Source organism: Giraffa tippelskirchi, chromosome X (assembly GCF_054371585.1).
Source record: "Giraffa tippelskirchi isolate mGirTip1 chromosome X, T2T-mGirTip1v1.2.pri, whole genome shotgun sequence".
NCBI classification, from domain to species: domain Eukaryota; kingdom Metazoa; phylum Chordata; class Mammalia; order Artiodactyla; family Giraffidae; genus Giraffa; species Giraffa tippelskirchi.
This window is the reverse complement of record NC_137289.1, coordinates 101524302-101548853: the sequence shown is the minus strand read 5'-3', so window position 1 is coordinate 101548853 and position 24552 is coordinate 101524302. Positions and strand designations below refer to the sequence as shown.

Sequence of the window (24552 nt, the reverse complement as noted above, 5' to 3'; positions counted from 1 at the left end):
ACTTAAGTCTGCTGTGACCAGTTAGTATAACATAATGCTCCATTTTTTAAACTTTAAATGGCTGTTCAAGTGTTAGTTATCCCGTCGACAAAAGGGGAATGAATCTGTTTTTATCTGCTTAAGTATGCATATAAGATATATAGAGGATTTTAACATGTGTATGTGTTCCTATCAGAAAGAGATATAAATGAATACAAAATTTATTCTTTGATGTGTACACTACAAGAAATAATACCCTCCCTTCAGTCTCTCTACTCATCACCTGCCTGGACTCACCCTACTCTCCCCTCCAGTGCCACCCCTGCCACCAGAGGGATGGAGTTTATGACCTGTTTCTCTATTACTTCACTGCTAACATCACCTCCAGTGCCTTGGAAACTTTTCTTTTGTCACCAGGGGTCACTTGTCCCAGCAAACAATCAAAACCTGGGGGAGGGCCCCATCACTGCTGCTGCTGTCCAGTGAGGGATGAGGGGTGGTGGGGGTGTTGGTTTCAGGGGGTCTCAAACAAGGATTAGCGATTTATTTCACATGAAAAGGGGGAAAAAAAGAAAGGAAGAAAGAAAGAAAGACCTAACCGGCTTGTCACACAGAGAAACTAATCACCATTAAGCCCTTAGCCCTTCCTCCTCCAGTCACCTCAGACTGAAGGGAGGGAATTTAGGACCCTGTTTATCTAATTTGTCTCACCTCTATAAGGAAAGTTCCACTCTTTGAAAGAGTCCTGCTTTTTGCCCTGAGACTCACTTGCCACATCCAATCACCACTACCTGAGGGATGACTCCTGGTGGATGCTGTCTCTAAAATCTCAGGAGGACTTCTGCTCTGGATGATCTAACTCCTATCTTCTCCAAGGGCAGCACTTCATTTCATGACCAGAAGACCTAAGGCACCGCTTGGCACTGAGATGCCATGAAGGTGATCCAGAGAGAGAGAGAAAGAGGATCTCCTAAAAACATGTCAGGTGAGAGTCAGTGTTTCTGTAACACCATGTGTGAATGTAATCTTTATCATTAACCATGGGCTTTCTAAGTGAACAATTGTATTCCTCAGATGCTCTGTCTCCAATCTAAGACTTTTCATTTAAAACACAGTGTGTGGAATAGTCTGTCTTTTACTGATTGGAGAAACAGGATCTTCAGACTTTTTATGGCACTCAGGAGCTAATTGGGTTTTGAATCAGTGTCAGAGACCCATTCCTTGCCATGCTTAGTCACTCAGTCATGTCCAACTCTTTGCGACTCCATGGACTGTAGCCTGCCTGGCTCCTCTGTCCATGGGGACTCTCCAGGCAAGAATACTGGAGTGGGTTGCCATGCCCTTCTCCAGGGGGTCTTCCTGACCCAGGAATCAAACTGGGGTCTTCTGCATTGCAGTCGGATTCTTTACCAGCTGAGGTACCCACACAATTCACCACCTTCCTTCACAAAAGATAAAAATAATTTAAGTGAGTAGATAATATATGTGTGATAGGCAGAATTCTAAAGATGTGTCCCCAAGATTTCTGTCCCCTGGTTATTCAGTTGAGCACATATCTAGGTACTGTCGTGAAGGGACTTTGCAGCTACAATTCAGTTGACCCTAAAATAAGGAGGTTATTCTGGGTTATCTGAGTGGGCCAATGCAATCACATGATCCCTTAAAAGCTGAAAAGGAAAGCCAGAAGAGTTGGTCAGAGAGATGTGGCAGAAAGGGAAGGCAGATAAATTCAACGTGTGAGAGAGGAACTAGACTGGTTATTGCTGGAGAAATCCAGTTGGAAAGCATGAGAAGAAATGTGAGCAGGCTCTAGGAGCAAAGCTCAGCCCTCAGCTGACAGCTAACAGGGAAACAGGGACCTCACTCCTGTAGCTGTAAGGAACTGATATCTGCCAACAATCTGAATGAACCTTCCTCAGAGCCTCCAGTAAGGAGCACAGCCCAGCAGACATCTTGATTTTGGTCTTGCAAGACCAAAAGACTCAAGCAAAAGACCCAGCCAACCCCACCCGGACTTAGTATCATTTGAAGCCATGAAGTTTGTGGCACATTGGTTGGGCAGTGATGGAAAGATTGAGATCAGCGCATGGAAACCTACACCTCCCATATTGAAGTAATTGATAAACCTCTCTGGAATATGCAAAGATCATTAGATATTATTCTTATAATGTTTCTTTCATTAATTTATACTTATTTAAATGAGTTTGTCAAGAATATCTAGAGCAAATGACTCCTTGGATAACCAGTTTGCTGGAGTGGAGCAGATCGTGGGCATTAGAGTTACACCATTATTAGATATGTGATCATAGGGCTACTATGTTGAAATAAGTGTCCACGGCTTTGCTTGAATCAGTCGCCCACAGTTAATCAGTGACAGAGAAAGAAAAAATAAGAAAGGATTGCTCAGGACTTCTCTGGTGGTCTGCTGGCTAAAAATTCACCTTCCAATGCAGGGGACTCGGGTTTGATCCCTGGTTGGGGAACTAAGATCCCACATGCCCCGGGGAAACTAAGCCTACATGCCACAATTACTGAGCCTGTGCACCTCAACGAGAGAGCCCGTGTGCCACGACTAAGAACCGATGCAGCCAAAAACAATAAAATAGATAAATATTTTTTTAAAAGAAAGAATTGCTGTATGGTAATGAGCAGCATATTGGGCAATGCCCAATGACTGGTGCACTTGAATGTGGAAAAATCAAAGACATATAATCTCCTGCATGGGGACTCCCAGCATTTGATAAAATCCACTATTGTGCGATGTTGTGAATAGCTTCAGAGAGGAGCAGTGGTTTCCCAGGTGATAGTTGCACATGCGGATAGAGTTTTAAAACTGTGTTTGATATTCAGCGTGACAGGCCAGCTAACCCTTTGCCAACAGTGATCCATTTATCATTAACCCTTTCTGTGGATAGAACACAAATTTAAGTTTAGTATTCAGTTTTAGATTGTGCCAAGATGTAACAACTCACTCTAGAAAAGAATAAAGGCCTTGTAGAACTGTTACAGGGCTGAACTCCAGTCTGCTCTGACACCAGGTTGTGGTGAAGGAAAATATAGTGTTTATTTGCAGGGTGTCAAGCAAGGAGAATGAGCAACTAATGCTCCAAAGACCCTAACTGCCTGCTGGCTTTCAGGGAAGGGTTTTTAAAGGTAACAGTAGGAGTGAAGGCTGCAAGGTGCATGAGGTCAGCTCATGGACATTCTTCTGATTGGTTGGTGGTGAGGTAACAGGGTGGTATTTCAGGAATCTCAGTTATCAGTTTTGTGGCTCCAACTGGTCAGGGGCCTACATGCTGGTGGTCAGCATGCAGTCAGCTTCCTCCACCTGGTGGGGGTTTTAGTTTCTGCAAAATAACTCAAGAATATAGCTCAGGGTATGATCTATAGTTCTAAAAGAGGAACTAATGGTCTTCAGCTTTATTTCATGGCTAAACTATTATTATTTAGTCTTTCTTGACTGGTTTCCTTTGCTTCTGCATTTTTTCACTTCTCTGATTAAACTGGCTCTTTGGAACCTGGGGAAGGCCTAGGAGGCTAAAGCTTTTCTACAAACCAGAAGCAGTGGATAAACGGGGTGGGGGTAGGAGGGGCTGGGGTCTGGCCCCGGAGAGGCCCTGCAGAATCCTGCTCAGTATCAGAACCAAAGGTTGCCTTTGTTATACTTATCAGGTTTTAAGAATGTAAGAGGTAAAGTGGGATAAGAAAGAAGTACAGGTGGTGAATGTGAAGAAAAACAGATGACTATATCATCATGGGGAGATTGATAAAATTCACAGTGTAAAGGACTTTGCATTTTAACAGATGTAGGTTGAAAAAGGGTTCCACCTCTTCCGTTGCTTGCTAATCCTCTCCGATCCTCCATTACCTCATGCGCAAATGGGAACAATAATATTATCTATTATTCCACCCCCAGGAGAAGCTGTTCCTCACCACCTTGGTTCTGGGGTTGTCTTGTCTGTGCTCCCAGCATCCGCTGGCTCTCGCTGGCCACAGCTCTCATCACGCTTGTTTCTCCATTGTCTTCAGCCTGGCTCCCTGCCCACCACACTGTGAGCTCTTTGAGAACCATTTTCCTGTATCAAACATTCCTGTGTGCAAAAAGTCTGCCAAAGCACAAGTCTTGGAGCCTGGCACCCAACAGGTGCTCAGAACATGTTTACTGTCTTGTGAGTGATGATAACATGAGGTACACACACACAGAGCAGTGTAGCTGTTGCTATGTTGTCAATTTGTTTGTTGCAGACAATATATCAGAAACGAGAGGCTAGGAGCAAAGCTCTCGGCTCAGTTTTCTGTAGGTCCAGAGGTTGTTTGTGTCTTTTATCCCCACATTATCCAGAACCTTACTGTACCAGAGTAACACCCACATTTTCTCCCTTCATAATGTATCTTGGACAATGCAGGTTGGGCCTGCAATTGATGAATGCCCTGAAGCTTTCCCACCTATAGCAGACTGATGTAGCAAAGTGAGCCTTCAATAAATATTTATTGAAATAATGCAACCCTAAAAATCACCTAAAATAAAAGTAGGTTATTTTACTTTATAGATGGGAGGCCTAGGTGACATATAGGCTTATCTCAGCAGCTTCAAGAAATTGAACCAAATGATCTGTGGACCTGGAAAGTCCAGGTGACCTTTTTCACTTCCACAGCAAGGCCAAGCTCTTTGGTTTTCTCCTGCTTCTTTGGTCACTCCTTCTCAATCTGTTTTCACTGAGTCCCTTCTCCTTGCCCTTAGGTATATATGTAGTCAGATATTTCAGTACTCTCTAGAGGTCTTACCATCCAGTGTGTCAATTGGGTCCTCCCTCTGACACTCATCAGTGATACCAATGATATGAAAATGCAACTTCTCCACTCAAGCAAAAGTTTTCAGATATTTCCTGTCTCCCTTCTATATGGTGGCCTAAGAAGAGGCTCTAGCCTTTTGCTAGATCATGCCAGAATAGACATTTATCATTGGTTCAAAATTATACTGAAAAGTGAGAAAGAAGGACCTGGTCTAGGCTTGAGAAATAATAGGAAATCCTTGCAATGCAGTGGGCAGAAAGAATTAGATTGACAGAGAAAATCCTAAGCAAAGACTAAACAGGCATAGAAGAGGACAGCTGTAAAAGTGTGGAGTAGCTCAAGCAGGAGTTCTAAACATGAGCTGGGTTCAAAGTCAGGTCAGAAGTCTGGGTACTGAAGTAAGAACAGCATTAGGGACAGCCAGGCAGTGTGGTCCCACTCCTCATTTGGAGAAGCAGTTGGAAGCAGAGGTCCCTGCTTACAGATGCGAGCACCTTCACATTAGCACTGGTGTCCTTTGCTTAGGTGTTCCATGTTCCATTCTTTGGTCTCAAGGGCCCACTCTTCACCAAATATGAACAGTGCTCCCATGCCTCTAAGATGGGACCAAGGGCACCCCAATGCTACTTTGAAATGGTGTCAACGTTTAGATGTATGTCTTGCCTTTCGTGACATGTAAAGAAAGGACTTGATCTGTTTTCCCTGTAGAGCCCTCTGATAAGAGCCAAACCGATCACCACAACAGTCTCTCAATGAGAAAATAAGTATTGTGCTAAGCCGGGAAGATCTGTTTTCAATGATATAACCAGAGCTGTGTTCCAGGAAAACAAAAATCATCAACTTCTTGGGTACCTGGAAGGGACTTCTGAATAGGTAAATTCATGTGAACTCAGTTTCTCCCTTGGGATCTCAACAGGGACTTTGGGAATTAAAATGACCTGGCATGGCACTTTCCTTATCTCAGGGAAAGATGGGGAAGACAATGGTATTTGTGCTCATAATTGACAGGCCTAAATTTGAGCAGAGGACTCAGGCTGTGTATATGCTGCAAAGAGATGCTATTGATCATAATAATAAGTTGCCATAAGCTGAGGCATACTGATGGTGTCCTGTATGCTAGACATGCTGCAGAGTACTTCACATGCTTTATCTTGTTTAATCATCACTGACAACTCTATACAAGGTATTCCTAATTGATGAATGAGTTTATGAGGCCCAGAGAGGTCACACAAAGACATACAGCTTATGAATGTGGGAGCTGGTTTACAAACCCAGGCTGTGTGGCTCCAGAGCTGGCATCCCTGATGGCCTTCACCCACTGCCTCTTTAAGGAATAGATGTCAAGTGCTAAGCGAGTGTCCTATAAATCAGGGTTACATCTGAGGCCACCAGCATTTATATTCCTTTTCTCATACAGTTATCAATATGATGCAAGAGGTGTGAGCATATAATCTATGGTCACTTTGAAGACAGATCTCAAGATACTAATGTGAGGAGCTGAGGCTTAGGCTCTGGGCTGCATGGATACTTCTCCCAACATCAGGCAGCTCTGTAGGGATCTACTGTGTCACTCTGGAAGCCACACCGTGGCAGACAGCCAACCTTCGTTTATCTCCTCTTCTTTGGACTCAAATGCTTTGTTATCTATTCTGCCAGATATTTGTTGGGGCAAAGCCAGAACCAGAAAACAACATGGTCATTGTCTCTGGGGTGTAGATATTCTGTTCAGGGGCTGAAAATGAACACACATAAATGAATTAGGTAATACTTAACTGATCCTTGATGTGTCACATTCCAGTAGGTCAGAAGAGCTACATAAAGCACTTAGAATAGTCCAAACTATTAGATGTGCTACTAATTCTGCAGTGAGATTTTCTGTAAACTGTTGTATAAAATACTTTTTCTTGGCATTATTCTCCCCAAATCAGTCTGTCACCATCCTATTCTTTCCTATATCCCCCAAACCCCAAATAATTAAAGCACTTATTTAAACTCATGTCTCCAGTATGGTATCATCAGAATGTCTTTCTTTTTTGTTGTTCTAATGTGTGTGCAAGTGTGTGTGTGTGTGTTTGTGTGAATGAGAGAGAGAGAGAGAGAGAGAAAGGGTGCACCAGTCAACATGTAATGATGATTAGATCTAATTTTATAATACTCTGTTTTCTTCGCTACTATGGATTCATTTAAACAGTTTTATTAAAATAAGTGAAAAAGCAGCAGCATATATAATATTTAAAGAACTAATGTATCTTTAGGTGACAGTTTTTATGGAGTAAAATACATTTCAGTAGTGGAACTACTCAGTGATCAGGAGTTTGGTAACATCACTGATCTCCTCTCACATTTCAAATACCACATGCCTATACATACAAAACCCTATGTTGGGTAAGTCTTTTCTAAAAGTGATTGTTAATGGCCTTGCACACCTGTACCTCTCAAGGTACTAGCAATGAGAAAGAGATGAAAATAAACTTTGCATCATCTCAAAATTTGTAAATAAAATGTCCTATAATAGGTGTACCCAGTTCTATTTTGCCAGATGTTTGAGAGAGGTAGAATTCAATGTAGTCCCTCTGTTTGAGGGTGCAACACTTCCATCGAGGACCAGAAAATATCCCGCTTAAATGAGTGAGAGAACATGTAGGAGCTCCATTCTGAGATTCCAGGGCCCACAGAAGAAAGAAAGTCAAGAAGTGTTCAGGGATGGATGGAGACAACAAGGAGGGGATTTGCTGCAGGAAGAGGCAATTTGAGTTTTTGTTAAGAATTGACATAGTCACGGCGTGGGTAGAAAGACTGTGCACATCGAAGAACAACCCTCATATTGTCTACTGGTGGTGGATCTCAGACTTAGATTGTCCTACTAGTATCCTCAGCCCCTGCTTAATCCATGCTCCACTTGCTTTCTCACCAGTGCCCCAGAAGGCCTTATTTCCTTGGTTGGATGTCTGGCCCAAGTCTGGAAGACTAGAGCAAGAAGGTGGGATTGGCAGTGCTAATTGGTGAATATACAGGCTTAAATGGGATATTCACAGTCAGTCTCACTGAGAAGAAGACATTTGAACAGGTACTTCAAGACAGAGCAATTAAGGCACAAGGGTATTTGGAGGAACAGTGGGGCCAGCTAGCATAAACACGTGAGGTGGGTATGTACCTGGAGTCTGTGCCAGGACATCCCAACAACACTGTCCTATGCAGGGAGACTAATAACCTAGTGAGGAAGACAGATGACTATTCAAGCAACTACAGCCAAATGATAAATACTACCTACAGTATGGTATAGCGAATGACCTCTAGTGAGATCAGGGAAAGCCAGCCAGAAGAAGTGTCATGTGAGTTGAGACCTGAAGTGTGACTAGGGTTTTGCCAGATGTGTGTGTGGGAGAGTGGTGGTGATGGTGAGACCTCAAGAAGGATGAAACAGCATATGTAATGTCCTGGGAGTAATGCAGATAACACAGATGGTTATCTTCACCCTTTTTCTACAGAAGCCAGATGTCACATCTTGACTTTGACTGGAAATTTGAAAGTACACTCAGAGCTTTAAACCCACAACATTTCACTGCAAATACGTAAGTGGTGACTGTTACCTGTCACATAATCTCTGTGTATGTATCACCTGGCACAAGGGAGGTCGTGCAACAGGCACTCAGTAAACATGTTCAGGATTGGATTAGAGAGAAATCTTGCCAAAGTTTGGGAGAGTAACACATAGGAAATCACCTACCAGACTGAATCTGAAAACAAAGAAAGAAAAAGGATGTGCTGCTGTTCAGTTGCTCATTCATGTCCGACTCTTTGCGAACACATGGACTGCAACATGCCAGGCTCTCCTGGAGCTTGCTCAAGCTCATGTCCACTGAGTCAAAGATGCCATCCAACCAGCTCGTCCTCAGCCGTCCGCTTCTCCTCCTGTCTTCAATCCTTCCCAGCATCAGGATCTTTTCTAATGAGTCAGCTCTTCCTATCAGGTGGCCAAAGTATTGGAGCTTCAGCTTCAGCATCAGTCTTTCCAATGAATATTCAGGACTCATTTCCTTTCGTATTGACTGGTTTGATCTCTTTGCAGTCCAAGGGACTCTCAAGAGTCTTCTCCAACACCATGGTTCAAAAGCATCAATTCTTCGGTGCTCAGCTTTCTTTATGGTCCAACTCTCACATCCGTACATGACTACTGGAAAAACCATAGCCTTGACTAGATAGACCTTTGTTGGCAAAGTAATGTCTCTGATTTTTTAATACACTGTCTAGGTTTGTCATAGCCTTTCTTTCAAGGAGCATGCATCTTTTGATTTCATGGTTGCAGTCACCATCTGCAGTGATTTTGGAGCCCAATAAAATAAAATCTGTCACTGTTTCCATTGTTTCCCTATCTGTTTGTCATGAAGTGATGGGACCAGGTGCCATGATCTTTGTCTTTTGAATGTTGAGTTTGAAGTCACCTTTTTCACTCTCCTCTTTCACCTTCAACAAGAGGCTCCTTAGTTCCTCTTCCCTTCCTGCCAAAAGGGTGGTGTCACCTGCATATCTGAGGTTATTGCTATTTTCCTGGCAATCTTGATTCCAGCTTGTGATTCATCCAGCCCAGCATTTTGCATGGAATAGTCTGCATATAAGTTAAATAAGCAGGGTGACAATGTACAGCCTCGACACACTCCTTTCTCAATTTGGAACCAGTCCATTGTTCCATGTCCGGTTCTAACTGTTGCTTCTTGACCTGCATACAGATTTCTCAGCAGGCAGGTAAGGTGGTCTGGTATTCCCATCTCTTTAAGAATTTTTTCAGTTTGTTGTGATCCACACAGTCAAAGGCTTTAGTGTAGTCAGTGAAGCAGAAGTAGATGTTTTTCTGGAATTCTCTTGCTTTTTATACAATCCAGTGGAAGTTGGCAATTTGATTTCTGGTTCCTCTGCCTTTCCTAAATCCAACTTGAACATCTGGAAGTTCTTGCTTCACATACTCTTAAAGCCTCGCTGGGAGAATTTTGAGCATTACTTTGCTAGCGTGTGAGATGAGTGCAATTGTGCAATAGTTTGAACATTCTTTGGCGTTGCCTTTCTTTGGGATTGGAATGAAAACTGACCTCTTCCAGTCCTGTGGCCACTGCTGAGTTTTCCAAATTTGCTGGCATATTGAGTGTAGCACTTTCACAGCATCATCATTTAGGACTTGAAATAGCTCAGCTGGAATTCCATCACCTCCACTATTTTTGTTCGTAGTGGAGCTTCCTATGGCCCACTTGACTTTGCACTCCAGGATGTCTGGCTCTAGGTGAGTGATCACACTCTCATGGTCATCTGGGACATTAAGTTCTCTTTGTATAGTTCTTCTGTATATTCTTGCCACTTCTTAATATCTTCTGCTTCTGTTAAGTCCATACCATTTCTGTCCTTTATTGTGCCCATCTTTGCATGAAATGTTCCCTTGATATCTTTAGTTTTCTTGAAGAGATCTCTAATCTTTCCCATTCTATTATTTTCTTTTTTTTTCTTTGCTTTGATCTCTTAGGAAGACTTTCTTATTGCTCCTTGCCGTTCTTTGGACCTCTGCATTCAGATGGGCATATCTCTCCTTTTCTCCTTCGCCTTTCACTTCTCTTCTTTTCACAGCTATTTGTAGGGCCTCCTCAGACAACCATTTTGCCTTTTTGCATTTCTTTTCCTTGGGGATGGTTTTGATCACCCCCTCCCATACAATGCTATAAACCTCCACCCATAGTTCTTCAGGCACTCTGTCTGTCAGATCTAATCCCTTGAATCTATTTGTCACTTCTACTGTATAATCATAGGGGATTTGATTTAGGTCATACCTGAATGGCCTAGTGGTTTTTCCCTACTTTTTTCAATTTAAGTCTGAATTTGGCAATAAGGAGTTCATGGTCTGAGCCACAGTCAGTTCTCAGTCTTGTTTTTGCTGACTGTATAGAGCTTCTCCATCTTTGCCTGCAAAGAATATAATCAATCTGATTTCGGTATTGGCCGTCTGGTGATGTCCATGTGTAGTGTTGTCTCTTGTGTTGTTGCAAGAGGGTGTTTTTTACATGCTAAGTGCATATTCTTGGCAAAACTCTGTTTGCTTTTGCCCTGCTTCATTTTGTACTCCAAGGCCAAACTTGCCTACTCCAGGTGTCCCTTGACTTCCTACTTTTGCATTCCAGTCCCCTTTGATGAAAAGGACATCTTTTTTGGGTGTTAGTTCTAGAAGGTCTTGTAGGTCTTCATAGAACCGTTCAACTTCAGCTTCTTCAGCATTAGTGGTTGAGACACAGACTTGGGTTACCGTGACATTGAGTGGTTTACCATGGAAATGACCAGAGATCATTCTGTCATTTTTCAGATTGCACCCAAGTACTGCAGTCTGAACTCTTTCGTTGACTATGAGGGTTACTCCATTTCTTCTAAGGGATTCTTGCCCACAGTGGTAGATATAATGGTCATCTGAATTAAATTTGCCCTTTCCAGTTCATTTTAGTTCACTGGTTCCTAAACCATCAGTGTTCACCCTTGCCATCTCCTGTTTGACCACTTCTAACTTACCTTGATTCATGGACCCAACATTCCAGGTTCCTATGCGACATTCTTCTTTACAGCATCAGACTTTACTTTCACCACCAGGATGTGAGTTGGTGAAGAAAATCCGAGGTAGTGGGCAACTTAAACAGATTTGTTTTTCCATCTGGAATGAGTGACTGTAGCTGAGGAAAAGAGGGGTCATGAGGGGTTAAGCTAAGGAAGCTCACTTTTATTGGTTCTGTTCTTCCCACCCAAACAAGTGGCCTTAACACCTTACCTCCTAGAATCAGGAGTTAATATAGTTGTGGGGCCTGAGACTCTCAAGGTGTTTATTGAGATAGGGCTGTCTCCTATTACATTACGTGAAACTGATGAAGAGAATTAAGAGTCTAAAAAAGAAAAAGAAAAGAAAGTTTGGTGCCTGCCCTCCAGTGGGTGGAGCTGGGTGTTGTCTCTCTGGCTTCAAGGGGTGTGATTTGGGGTGGCTGTGAGCCTAGTATGCCTTTAGGCAGCCTGTTTGCTGATGGGTGTGGCTGTGTTCCTGTCTTACTGATTGTTTGGCCTGAGGCATTCCAGCACTGGAGCCTGTAGACTGTTAGGTGGGGTTGGGTCTTGGTGCCAAAATGGGGACCTCCAGGAGAGCTCACACCAATTAATATTCCCTGGGGTTTCTGCTACCAGTTTCCTTGCCCCCATAGTGAGCTATAGCCAAACCCCTTGTCCCCAGGAGACCTTCCAAGACCCCTAGGTAGGTTTAGCTCAGGTTCCTATGGAGGTACTGCTTTGTGCTGGCTCCTGGTGTACGTGAGACCTTGTGCATACCCTCCAAGAGTGGAGTCTCTGTTTATACTCTGGGGATTCTTCCTCTCAATGCTCAACCCTCAGGCTGTAGTGGAAGGCTATTTTCATGTGAGAACCTCCTTGTGTAGCTTGTGTGGTTTTGGTTTTTTAGATTTAGATTTGTGTGTGTGTGTGTGAGGGCTGTTTTTAGTATGGATGACTGTCACCTTTTTCCTCAGTATATGCTGGCTGGTATCCCCTTGATAGGGGGTTTAACTGGTGTTGTGGGGACCATAGCCTGTCATGGATACTGAGCAAGGCCTCCTCTTTGTTCTACGGTTGTCACTGCCTTGTCAAGGGTGAGGTCTGTTTCTTAGTTGTTGGAATAGAGGCCCCCAGATCTCTTTTTTAGCTGTGTTTCTGATGGGCGCAATGTGGGTGGAGTTGAAGCACTCCCACTGGAAGAGAAGCCACTGAGTATTCCTCCTCTGGAGCTGTTCACCAATGAGTGTGCTCTGTTGTATCCCCATTCCCTTGTGGTGCAGGCTCACAAAGTACACTGTTGTTGGCACTGCTTGCAGTCCCATCTTAACCGTGGGTAAGAACGCAATTTGCCCTGGTGACACTCAGGCATTGTTTTCACCATTCCACTGATGCAGATCCACTGAGGTCAGATCCCAGGACTGTAGTAGTCATGCACCTGGACCTACTGTGGGAGCTACAGAGGCTGCTTAGACCCTGGCTTGGCCCAACCCCTGTGTGTGTGTGCCCACAAAGCCCATAGCTGCTAAAGCTCAACCTGTCCCAGTGGCAAAAATAGTTGTTGTTTGTTTGGATGTTCCGCAGGCACTGAATTTGCAAAGTTGTCAGCAGAGGTGTAAATCCATGGTTCACACAGCTATGAGGAGAGATTTCAGCTCTTCTTCCTTAAGTCATATGGCCCCTGGGGCACAGCTGTGGTTTCAAACCCCACCTCTGCATGCTAGTCACCTACCTGTATCTGCTCCTGAGACTGCCAGAGCTCATGAGCCCACCCAGGCAGGAAGCAGCTGAGGTGGTGATTGGGGCCAGTGGGCCACCCAGGAAGGGAGGGGTCAGAGGAGGCAGCAGCCAGGCAGGGCGCATGTGAGACTGCTCCAGCGGGAGCCCTCCCTAGTGCCTAGGGAGGCAGGGTCTGGCACATGATGAGAGGCTACAACGGTGGCCCTGCCCTTTGCATGTCACTCAACAGTGGTGCTTTGCTTTCATAGTGGTCTGGGCTTCTTACAGGAGCATTCCTGGCTGCAGAGTTCCTCACTCCTGTCCCCTCAGGCTGTCTCTTCACAGCCAATAACAGTCGCCTTCCTGGATCTGCTCTCGAAACCCCAAGTCCCAGCACCCATTTGCACCATCAGACACCTATCTCAGGCTAGGGCACACAGGGCTGCAAGAGGAGCAATCTGTGTAGGTCTTACCCTGTCCTGCCTGCCACATACCTGTTGTTGTGCTCTCCTCTGAGACCTCAACACTCCCCTTCTGACCAAGCTGATTCCCCCACCGGTGACGGGACTTTCCTGGATGCGTGAACCTCTCCTCTCCTTCAGCTCCCTCCCCAGGGGCACTGGTCCCATCCCACTTCCTCTCCTCTTCCTTTACCTTATTCTTTCTTTCGTCCTGCCCAGTTACACAGAGACCTTTCTTGCAACTAGAGAAAGAAGAACAAACAAAACCCAAATTAGTAGAAGGAAAGAAAGAAAGATCAGAGCAGAAATAACTGACATAGAGACAAAGAAAACAATAGCAAAGGTCACTGAAACTAAATGCTGGTTCTTTGAGATGATAAACAAAATTTATAAAGCTTTAGCCAGACTCATCTAGAAAAAAAGGGAGAGGACTCAAATCAATAAAATTAGAAATAAAAGGGGAGAAATTACAACTGACACCACAGAAACACAAAGGAACATAAGGGACTACTACAAGCAACTATACGCCAATAAAATGAACAACCCAGAAGAAATGGGCAAATTCTTAGAAAGGTATAACCTTCCAAGACTGGGCCCAGAAGAAATGGAAATTATGAACAGACCAGTCACAAGATCTGAAATTGAAACAGATTTTAAAACTTCCAACAAGCAAAGGAGGACTTCACAGGCAAATTTTATCAAACATTTAGAGAAGAGTTTTAACATGTATCCTTCTGAAACTCTTCCAGGAAATTGCAGAAGAAGGAGGACCATTCCCAAGCTCATTCTATGAAGCCACCCTCACCCTGGTACCAAAACCAGACAATAATTTTACACAAAAGCAAAATTATAGGCCAGTGTCACTGACGAATATAGACACAAAATTCTCGACAAAATACTAACAAACCAAAGCCAGCAGCACAGTAAAATGATCACACAACATGATCATGTGGGATTTATCCCAGGATGCAAGAATTCTTCGATATATGCAAATCAGACACCACATTAACAAACTGAAGGACAAAAAACACGCGATCATCTCAACAGATGCAGAAAATGCTTTAGACAATTCAGCATACATTTAGGATTAAAAAAAAAAAAAAAACAACTCTCCAGTATGTGGGCATAGAGGGAAACTACCTCAACATATTAAAGGCCATAAATGACAAACTCATAGCAAACATTATTCTCAGAGGTGAAAAACAGAAATAATTTCTTCCAAGATCAGGAACAAGACAGGGATGTCCACTGTTGCCACTTTTACTCAGTATGGTTTTGGAAGTCCTAGCCATGACAATCAGAGAAGAAGAAATACAAGCAATTCACATTGGAAAAGAAGAAGAAAAAATGTCACTGTTTGCAGATGACATGATACTATACATAGAAAATCTTAAACGTGCTAGCGGAAAACTACTAGAGCTCATCAATGAATTTGGTAAAGTTGCAGGATACAAAATTAATACACAGAAATCCCTTGCATTCCTATACACTAACAGCAAAAGATCGGAAAGAGAAATTAAGGAAACAATCCCATTTACCATCGCAACAAAAAGAATAAAATATCTAGGAATAAACCTACCTAAGGAAGCAAAAACCTGCTCTTAATAAACGACAAGATTCTGGTGAAAGAAATCAAAGATGACACAAACAGATGGAGAGATATACCATGTTTTTGCATTGGAAAAATCATTATTACCATCTAAAGGATTCAATGCAATCCCTGTCAAACTACCAGTGGTATTTTTCACAGAATTAGAATAAAAAATTCTGCAATAGGTATGGATACACAAAAGATCCCAAATAGCCAAAGCAATCTCAGGAAAGAAAAACGGAGCTGGAGGAATCAGGCACCCTGACTTCAGACTATATGACAAAGCTACAGTAATCAAAACACTATGGCACTGGCACAAAAACAGAAGTGTAGATCAATGGAACAGGATAGAAAGTTCAGATATGAACTCATGCACCTATGGTCACCTAATCTATGACACCTAACTTAACACCTGGACTTTGAAAGCATACCACGCCTTCATCCTCTTTGGCTGCTGGCTGCCGGGAAAACACAGCCCCACAGATGAATCTTAAGCACGTTTTTTCCAAAATTACAACTCACCGTGAACAGCTGTTGAAAGGAGAATGTTGGATCTCACCAAAAACATTATACCTCACATCCAAGGGCAAAGGAGATACCCCAGCAAGATGGTAGGAGGGGCGAAATCCTGTTTAGAATCAAACTCCATACCTGCCAGAGATGCTTGGAGGGCTCAAACAAAACGTTGTGCACACCAGGAGACTCCCACAGAGACTGAGCCAGACCTGCCTTTGAGTGTTTGAGTGTCTCCTGTGGAGGAATGGGTCAGCAGTGGCCTGCGGCAGTGGCAGGGGCTCTGAGTGCAGCAGACCTGGGTAGGGTGTAGGCTCTCTAGGAGGAGGTCGCCAGTGACCCCACCATAGAGCCGCCAGAACTTACACAGGGCTGGGGAAACAGACGCCTAGAGGGCACAAACAAAACCTTGTGTGCACCAGGACTCATGAGAAAGGAGCAGTGACCCGACAAGAGACTGACCCAGACTTGCCCATGAGCATCCAGGAGTCTCTGGCAGAGGTGTGGGTCAGTGGTGGCCTGCTGCAGGGTTGGGGGCACTGCATGTGGTAGTGTGTGCATGGGACATTTTGAAGGAGGTTGCCATTATCTTCATTAACTCCACCATAGTTTGGCCTCAGGTCAAACAACAGTGAGGGAACACAGCCCCACTCATCATCAGAAAATTGAATTAAAGATTTACTGAGCATAGCCCTGCCCATCAGAACAAGACCCAGTTTCCCCCTCAGTCAGTCTCTCCCATCAGGAAGCTTCCATAAGCCTCTTATCCTTATCTATCAGAGGGCAGATAGAATTAAAACCATAATCACAGAAAACTAATCAAACTGATCACATGGACGATGACCTTGTCTAATTCAATGAAACCATGAGCCACGCCATGTAGGGCCACCCAAGACGGACGGGTCATGGTGGAGAGTTCTGACAAAATGTGGTCCACTGGAGAAGGGAATGGCAAACCACTTCAGTATTCTTTCTTTGAGAACCCCATGAACAGTATGAAACTGCAGAAAGATGAAAGATGAACTCCCCAGGCCAGTAGGTGCCCAATATAGTACTGGAGAACAGTGGAGAAAGAGCTCCAGGGGGAATGGAGAGGCTGAGCCAAAGCGAAAACAACACCCAGTTGTGGATGTGACTGGTGATGGAAGTAAACATTTTAGGAATCAGTGAACTAAAATGGACTGGAATGGGTGAATTTAACACAGTTGACCATTATATCTACTACTGTGGGCAAGAATCCCTTAGAAGAAATGGAGTAGCCCTCATAGTCAACAAAAGAGTCTGAAATGCATTACTTGGGTGCAATCTCATAAATGACAGAATGATCTCTGTTCATTTCCAAGGCAAACCATTCAATATCGCAGTAATGCAAGTCTATGTCCTGACCAGTAATGGTGAAGAAGCTGAAGTTGAACAGCTCTATGAAGACCTACAAGACCTTCTAGAACTAACACCCCAAAAAGATGTCCTTTTCATTATAGGGGACTGGAATGCAAAAGTAGGAAGTCAAGAGATACCTGGAGTAACAGGCAAATTTCACCAAGGAGTACAGAATGAAGCAGGGCAAAGGTTAACAGACTTTTGCTAAGAGAATGCACTGGTCATAGCAAACACCCTCTGCCAACAACACAAGAGAAGACTCTACACATGGACTTCACTAGATGGTCAATACTGAAGTCAGATTGATTATATTCTTTGCAGGCAAAGATGGAGAAGCTCTATGCAGTCAGCAAAAACAAGACTGGGAGCTGACTGTGGCTCAGATCATGAACTGCTTATTGCCAAATTCAGACTTAAATTGAAGAAAGTAGGGAAAACCACTAGACCATTCAGGTATGACCTAAATCAAATCCCTTACGGTTATACAGTTGAAGTGACAAATAGATTCAAGGGATTAGATCTGATAGACAGAGTGCCTGAAAAACTATGGGTGGAGGTTCGTGACATTGTACAGGAGGCAGTGATCAAGACCATCCCCAAGAAAAAGAAATGCAAAAAGGCAAAGTGGTTGTCTGATGAGACCTTATACAAAGCTGAAAAAAGAAGAGAAGCTAAAGGCAAATGAGAAAAGGAAAGACATACCCATTTGAATGCAGAGTTCCAAAGAAGAACAAGGAGAGATACGAAAGCCTTCCTCAATGATCAATGCAAAGAAATAGAAGAAAACAATACAATGGGAAAGACTAGAGATCTCTTTAAGAAAATTAGAGATACCAAGGGAATGTTTCATGCAAAGATGGGCACAATAAAGGACAGAAATGGTATGGACCTAACAGAAGCAGAAGATATTAAGACGAGGTGGCAAGAATACACAGGAGAAGTATACAAGAAAGATCTTCCTGATCCAGATAAACACAGTGGTGTGATCACTCACCTAGAAAGAGACATCCTGAAATGTGAAGTCAAGTGGGCCTTAGGAAGCATCACTACGAACAAAGCTAGTGGAGGTGATGGAATTCAAGTTGAGCTATTTAAAATCCTAAAAGATGATGCTGTAAAAGTGCTGCACTCAATATGGCAGCAAATTTTGAAAACTCAGCAGTGGCCCCAGGACTAGGAAAGGTCAGTTTTCATTCCAGTCCCAAAGAAAGACAATGCCAAAGAATGATCAAACTACCACACAGTTGCACTCATCTCACATGCTAACAAAGTAATGCTCAAAATTCTCCAAGCCAGGCTTCAACAGTATGTGAACTGTGAACTTCGAGACGTTCAAGCTGGATTTAGAAAAGGCAGAGGAACCAGAGATCAAATTGCCAACATCGGTCAGATCATAGAAAAAGCAAGAGAGTTCCAGAAAAGCATTTGTTTCTGCTTTATTGACTACGCCAAAGCCTTTGACCGTGTGGCTCACAACAAACTGCGGAAAATTCTTAAAGAGACAGGAATACCAGACCACCTTACCTGCCTGCTGAGAAATCTGAATGCAGGTCAAGAAGCAACAGTTAGAACTGGACATGGAACAATGCACTGGTTCCAAATTGGGAAAAGAGTATGTCAAGGCTGTATATTGCCACCCAGCTAATTTAACTTAAATGCAGAGTACATCATGCGAAATGCTGGGCTGGATGAAGCACATGCTGGAATCAAGTTTGCCGGGAGAAATATCAATAACCTCAGATATGCAGATGGCACCAACCTTATGGCAGAAAGTGAAGCAGAATTAAAGAGCCTCTTGATGAAAGTGAAAGAAGAGAGTGAAAAAGCTGGCTTAAAACTCAACATTCAGAAAACTAAGAACATGGCATCTGGTCCCATCACTTCATGGCAAGTAGATGGGGAAACAATGGAAACAGTGAGAGACTTTATTTTCTTGTGCTCCAAAATCACTGTAGATGGTGACTGCAGCCATGAAATTAAAAGATGCTTGCTCCTTGGAAGACAAGCTATGACAAGCCTAGACAGCATATTGAAAAGCAGAGACGTTACTTGGCCAACAAAGGTCCATCTAGTGAAAACTATGGTTTTTCCAGTAGTCATGTATGGATGTGAGAGTTGGACTATAAAGAAAGCTGAGTGCCGCAGAATTGATGCTTTTGAACCATGGTGTTGGAGAAGACTCTTGAGAGTCCCTTGGACTGCGAGGAGATCAAACCAGTCCATTCTAAAGGAAATCAGTCCTGAATACTCATTCGAAGGACTGATGCTGAAGCTGAAACTCCAATACTTTGGCCACCTGATGAGAAGAGCTGACTCATTGGAAATGACCCTGATGCTAGGAAAGATTGAAGGCAGGAGAAGGGGACGACATAGGATGAGATGGTTGGATGGCATCACTGACTCAATGGACACGAGTTTGAGTAAGCTCTGGGATTTGATGATGGACAGGGAAGCCTGGCATGTTGCAGTCCATGGGGTCACAAAGAGTCGGACATGACTGAGTGACTGAACTGAATCTATGCCAATGGAGGCAAGAATTTACAGTGGCGAAGGGACAGTCTCTTCAATAACTGGTGCCGGGAAAACTGGACAGCTACATGTAAATGAATGAAATGAGAACACTCCCTAACACCACGCACAAAATTAAAATTTAAATTAAATGTAAAGCCGAATACTATAAAACTCTTAGAGGAAAATAAAGGCAGAACACTCTCTGACATAAATCACAGTAACATCGTTTTCAATCCACATCCTAGAGTAGTGAAAATAAAAACAAAAATAAAGAAATGAGGCCCAAAGCGTTTGTAGAGCAAAGGAAACCATAAACAAAACGAAAAGACAGTCCTTATAATGGGAGAAAACATTTGCAAACAGAGCAACTGACAAGGCATTAATTTCCAAAATACACAAACAGCTTGTGCAGCTCAGTATCAAAACAATAAAAACCCAACCTAAAATTGGGCAGAAGATCGAAATAGACATTTCTCCAAAGAAGACATACAGATGGCCAAATCTTCACAAAAAGATGCTCAGCATCACTAATTGTTAGAGAAATGCGACTCAAGACTACAATGAGGTATCGCTTCACACTGGGCAGAAATGTTGTTCAGTCACCCAGTCGTGTCCGGCTCTTTGTGACCCCATGGATTGCAGCACGCCAGGCCTTCCTGTCCCTCACCATCTCCCGGAGTTTGCCCAAGTTCGTGTCCATTGCATCGGTGATGCTATCCAGCCATCTCATCCTCTGTCACCCTCTTCTCCTTCTGCTTTCAATCTTTCCCTGCATCAGGGTCTTTTCCAATGAGTCGGCTGGTCAGAATGGTCATCATCAAAACATCCACAAACAATAAAAGTTTGAGATGGTGTGGAGAAAAGGGAACCCTCCTACACTGTTGGTGGGGGTGCAAATTGGTAGAGCCACTATGGAGAACAGTATGGAGGGTCCTTAAAAAACTAAAAATAGAGCTACCATGTGATCCAGCAATTCCACTCCTGGGCATGTATGCGGAGAAAACCATAATTCAAAAAGCTACATGCATGCCAATGTTCATTGTAGTGCTATCTAAATAGCCAGGCCATGGAAGCAGACAAATGGATAAGGAAGATGTGGTATGTATATACAGTGGAATATTACTCAGCCATAAAATGGAATGAAATAATGTCATTTGCAGCAACGTGGATAGACCTAGAGATTGTCATACTGAGCGAAGTAAGTCATACAGAAAAAGACAAATGTCATAAGAAATTGTTTGTGTGTGTAATATTAAAGAATGATACAAATGAACTTATTTACAGAACAGAAATAGAGTCACGGATGTACAAAACTAACTTATGGCTACTGGTGGGACAAGGGGTGGGGGGGTATAAATTGGGAGATTGGGATTGACATATGCACACTACTATATATGAAATAGATAGCTAATATGGACCTACTGTATAGCACAGGGTACTCTACTCAGTACTCTGTAATGACCTATATGGGAAAATAATCTAAAAGAGAGTGGAGATATAGGTATATGTATGACTGCTTCCAGAGAAGGCAATGGCACCCCACCCCAGTACTCTTGCCTGGAGAATCCCAGGGACGGAGGAGCCTGGTGGGCTGCCGTCTATGGGGTCGCACAGAGTTGGACACGACTGATGCAACTTAGCAGCAGCAGCAGCATGACTGCTTCACTTTGCTGTACACCTGAAAATAACACAACTTTGTAAATCAACTATACTACAATAAAAAAAATTAAGAAAGAAATAAATAGATAAAAGTTGTGCCTAAGAGGGAAAGAAGACAAAAAAACAAAATGACAAATGGCAGGACAACTTTATAACATTAAAAATAAAGAAAATATTACTAAGAGTTAATTCAAAAGAGAAGCTCTCAAGGACAAAAAGCTTCCACTGTTTCTCCTAACTACTTAAGACATAATTTTCAAAAGTTCTACAATATAAAATAAACATAGTGACCTGAATTGAAATGGGATAGTGCAGAACTAGGGAAACTAGTGATCAAGAGCACACCAATACAGATTCAGTCAATATTAGAAATAGGGACAGGGCTGATAGTTAAATGGCTACCAAGGTTAAAGGCTGGAGATAAATGAAGTGACTATTAGAAGAAAACATCTAAAGGATTTAGAGAAAACAATAGTTATTGAAGAGAGAAATACAAGAACATAAGGATAGTTTATTTCCTCAAAATAGAGAGTGTAAACAGAAAGGAAATGTTAGAGAAAAAAATCCTTGATGACGAGCTGTGTAAATATGGATGAATTTTTTTCTTTCTTTCTTTTTTGAAAAGCAAATGATCAGCACTGAGATACATTTCTAGTAAGGTCTCGAACTTTTGGAAGAATTTCTTTTTCCTTGGATTCAGCAGAAAGAAAATGTATATTTTAATCCGTTTTTACAAATACAATCTGTAGCATGTTTTCCTAAGATGTCTCCAGAAATATTTGATTCCAGAAGACATGGAAGCAATTACTACAATAATAAAAGGAATGACAAAAGACTATTCTGTTTAGTCAGACTGCCGTTTGTGTAAACATAAAGTTAAGTCAAAGAATCCAGTACCCATGAAGCCACAGGGTTATTCATCACTGCAGGGATGGAGTGCAATATGCTGTGAGTGAGTGAGTGAAAGTCACTCAGTCATGCCCGACTCTTTGTGACCCCACAGTCCATGGAATTTTCCAGACCAGAATACTGTGGTGGGTAGACTTTCCCTTCTCCAGGGGATCTTCCTAACCCAGTGATTGAACCCAGGTCTCCCGCATTGCAGGCGGCTCCTTTACCAGCTGATCCCCCAGGGAAGCGCAAGAATACTGGAGTGGGTAACCTATCCCTTCTCCAGCAGATCTTCCCCACCCAGGAATCGAACTGGGGTCTCCTGCATCACAGGCAGATTCTTTACCAGCTGAACTACCAGGAAAGCCCTGGTATTACCAGGGAGCAATATGCTATGTACAGGTTCAAATATGGAAATAAGCTCAAACAAAAAGATACTTAACAATTGCCATCAAGAGCCAATAATTTGAATCTTGACAGTACAAATTCCACATAAGCAATGTGAAGGAAGCAAAGAAAACACAGAAAACATCTTTCATATGTGAACATGAATCCATACTATAATCTTTAATAAAGAAGATACAGTTTGATATGTAATCATAACACAATGTACATGTATATCAAATCATCATGTTGTGCATCTTAAAAATATACATTTTTGCTATGTCAATTATGCCTCAATTAAACTGGAGGAGGGGGAAGGTTAAAGAGCAGGCTGTTTTGTGTAGTGGTACTTCAGATATTGGTATTTGTACATAAAAAAAAAACTGTGTCTATAGGTAACCATACTGTACTGCATACTTAAAAGTTTGCTAAGAGTGTATATCTTATGCTAAGTGTTCTTATCACAAAAATCGATCAATGTAGTTCACTAAATTAACAGAATAAAGGAGAAGAGCTAAATGATTTCAAGAGGAAAAAAAAGAAAAGAAAAGAAACTGTGATCTGTACTCTCCACTTGGAAAAATGTGATTCTGAGGTTTCTTGTGGCATGTGTAATTCAGTTAGGAAGCAAATTGGTTTAAAACCAATATTCTAATTTTTCAGACCAAATCGTTTATGTTGGTGCCCACTCAAAGACAAGACCTAACAAATACATTAGAAACATAGATTTCAGTTGCTGAAATCGCCAGGGACTCTTTCTGAAATGTGTGTATGGTGTGTTAGCAGGTGATATATAACAAGCCATGTTTTAAATATTCTCTTTATGTTTCTAACGTGTGTGTGTGTGTGTGTGTGTGTGTGTGTGTGTGTGTGTGTGTGTGTGCATGTTTTCCTTTGACAGTATGGAAGAAGAACAACAATGGGGAAGTTCCAAGTTACCTCAGAATAAAAAGAAGTTAGTGGAACACACCAAACGGAGGTATGTCAAGCCACAGCACCTTATCAGATTGACAGAAAAGCAAAAACCTTTTCTTCATGTGACATAGATCAGAAGAGATTCAAATGTGAATGCTGCTACTGCCAGAGATATATGGGGAACACTTCTGGAATATCAACGGGGAGAAAAGCAACCTCTCATTCTTCCTCCTGGGATGAATTAATACAAGAATTCAATAACTTGATGCTCAACTCTGGCACCATCCAACCTCCTCTTCTACAAGAACGGGTGCAGGAAAAAGAGAAGAGCCCAAAACAGAGGCAGCAGGAAAAAAAAAAAAAAGAATGTTTCAGAGGCTCCTAAAAGAATGGAAAGACTAAATCTAAGACTTTCATCTTAGATCCAGAATAGAGGGGGTCATGAAAGCCAACACTGCCAACCCCTTGGGCAGAATCCTTTTGGGAACATGCTCAGGGGAAGAACAGGATACAGCCTTGTGACGAGGAATCTTATCAGCTTGTGATCCAATCCAGCTCCAGGAAAGTAGCAATCTTTCCTCTAGTAATTTTAGGGCCACCTTAGGGCATGCTGAGAGGAGTTCCTCCATGGCAAGGGCAACTAGATAACAATGGTTCTGTACTCTGCATAATACTGTCCCCATGGTGCAAGCCATCACTTGCCCTCCTTGGGTTTCCTGTCCTCCCTTACCTTGTCACCAATGGTGTATAAAACATCTATGTGGTGTTTCTGGCTTGTTTTTTAAATGCTTTCTGTCAATTTTATTGGTTGAATCTCAGAAGAAGCACTAGATCTGCTGGGATGTGTGTGTATATGTGTGTGGGTGTGTGTGGCTGTTGCTTTTTTGTTTCTGTTTCTTTTAACATTTTTGAAATCATGGATGCACAGGAAGTTGCAAAGATAGTGCAGGAGGTTCCCATGCACCCTTCACCCAGTCTCCCCTCAAGATACTTAATAGCTCATAAATCCCCCAAGATAGTTATATCTTGCATTACTAAAATACCACATCAATACCAGTAAACTGGCATTGGTACAAAGCATGTGTATCATTCTATGTCATTTTTTCATATGTGTGGGTTTGTGTAGCCACTGCTGTAATCAGGATGCAAAACCGTTCCATCACCACAAAGATCTTTCTCCTATTATCCCTTTATAGTCAT

General features: G+C 42.6%; 1 long non-coding RNA gene across 1 annotated transcript; it reads left to right on the top strand.

Annotated features, from left to right (window-relative positions):
- The first annotated feature begins 460 nt into the window (after positions 1-460).
- On the top strand, positions 461-23720 carry LOC145536347 (uncharacterized). Its single transcript, XR_014075780.1, has 3 exons — positions 461-964; positions 5482-5646; positions 23339-23720. It is a non-coding gene; the product is annotated as an uncharacterized LOC145536347 (long non-coding RNA).
- The last annotated feature ends 832 nt before the right edge of the window (positions 23721-24552 follow it).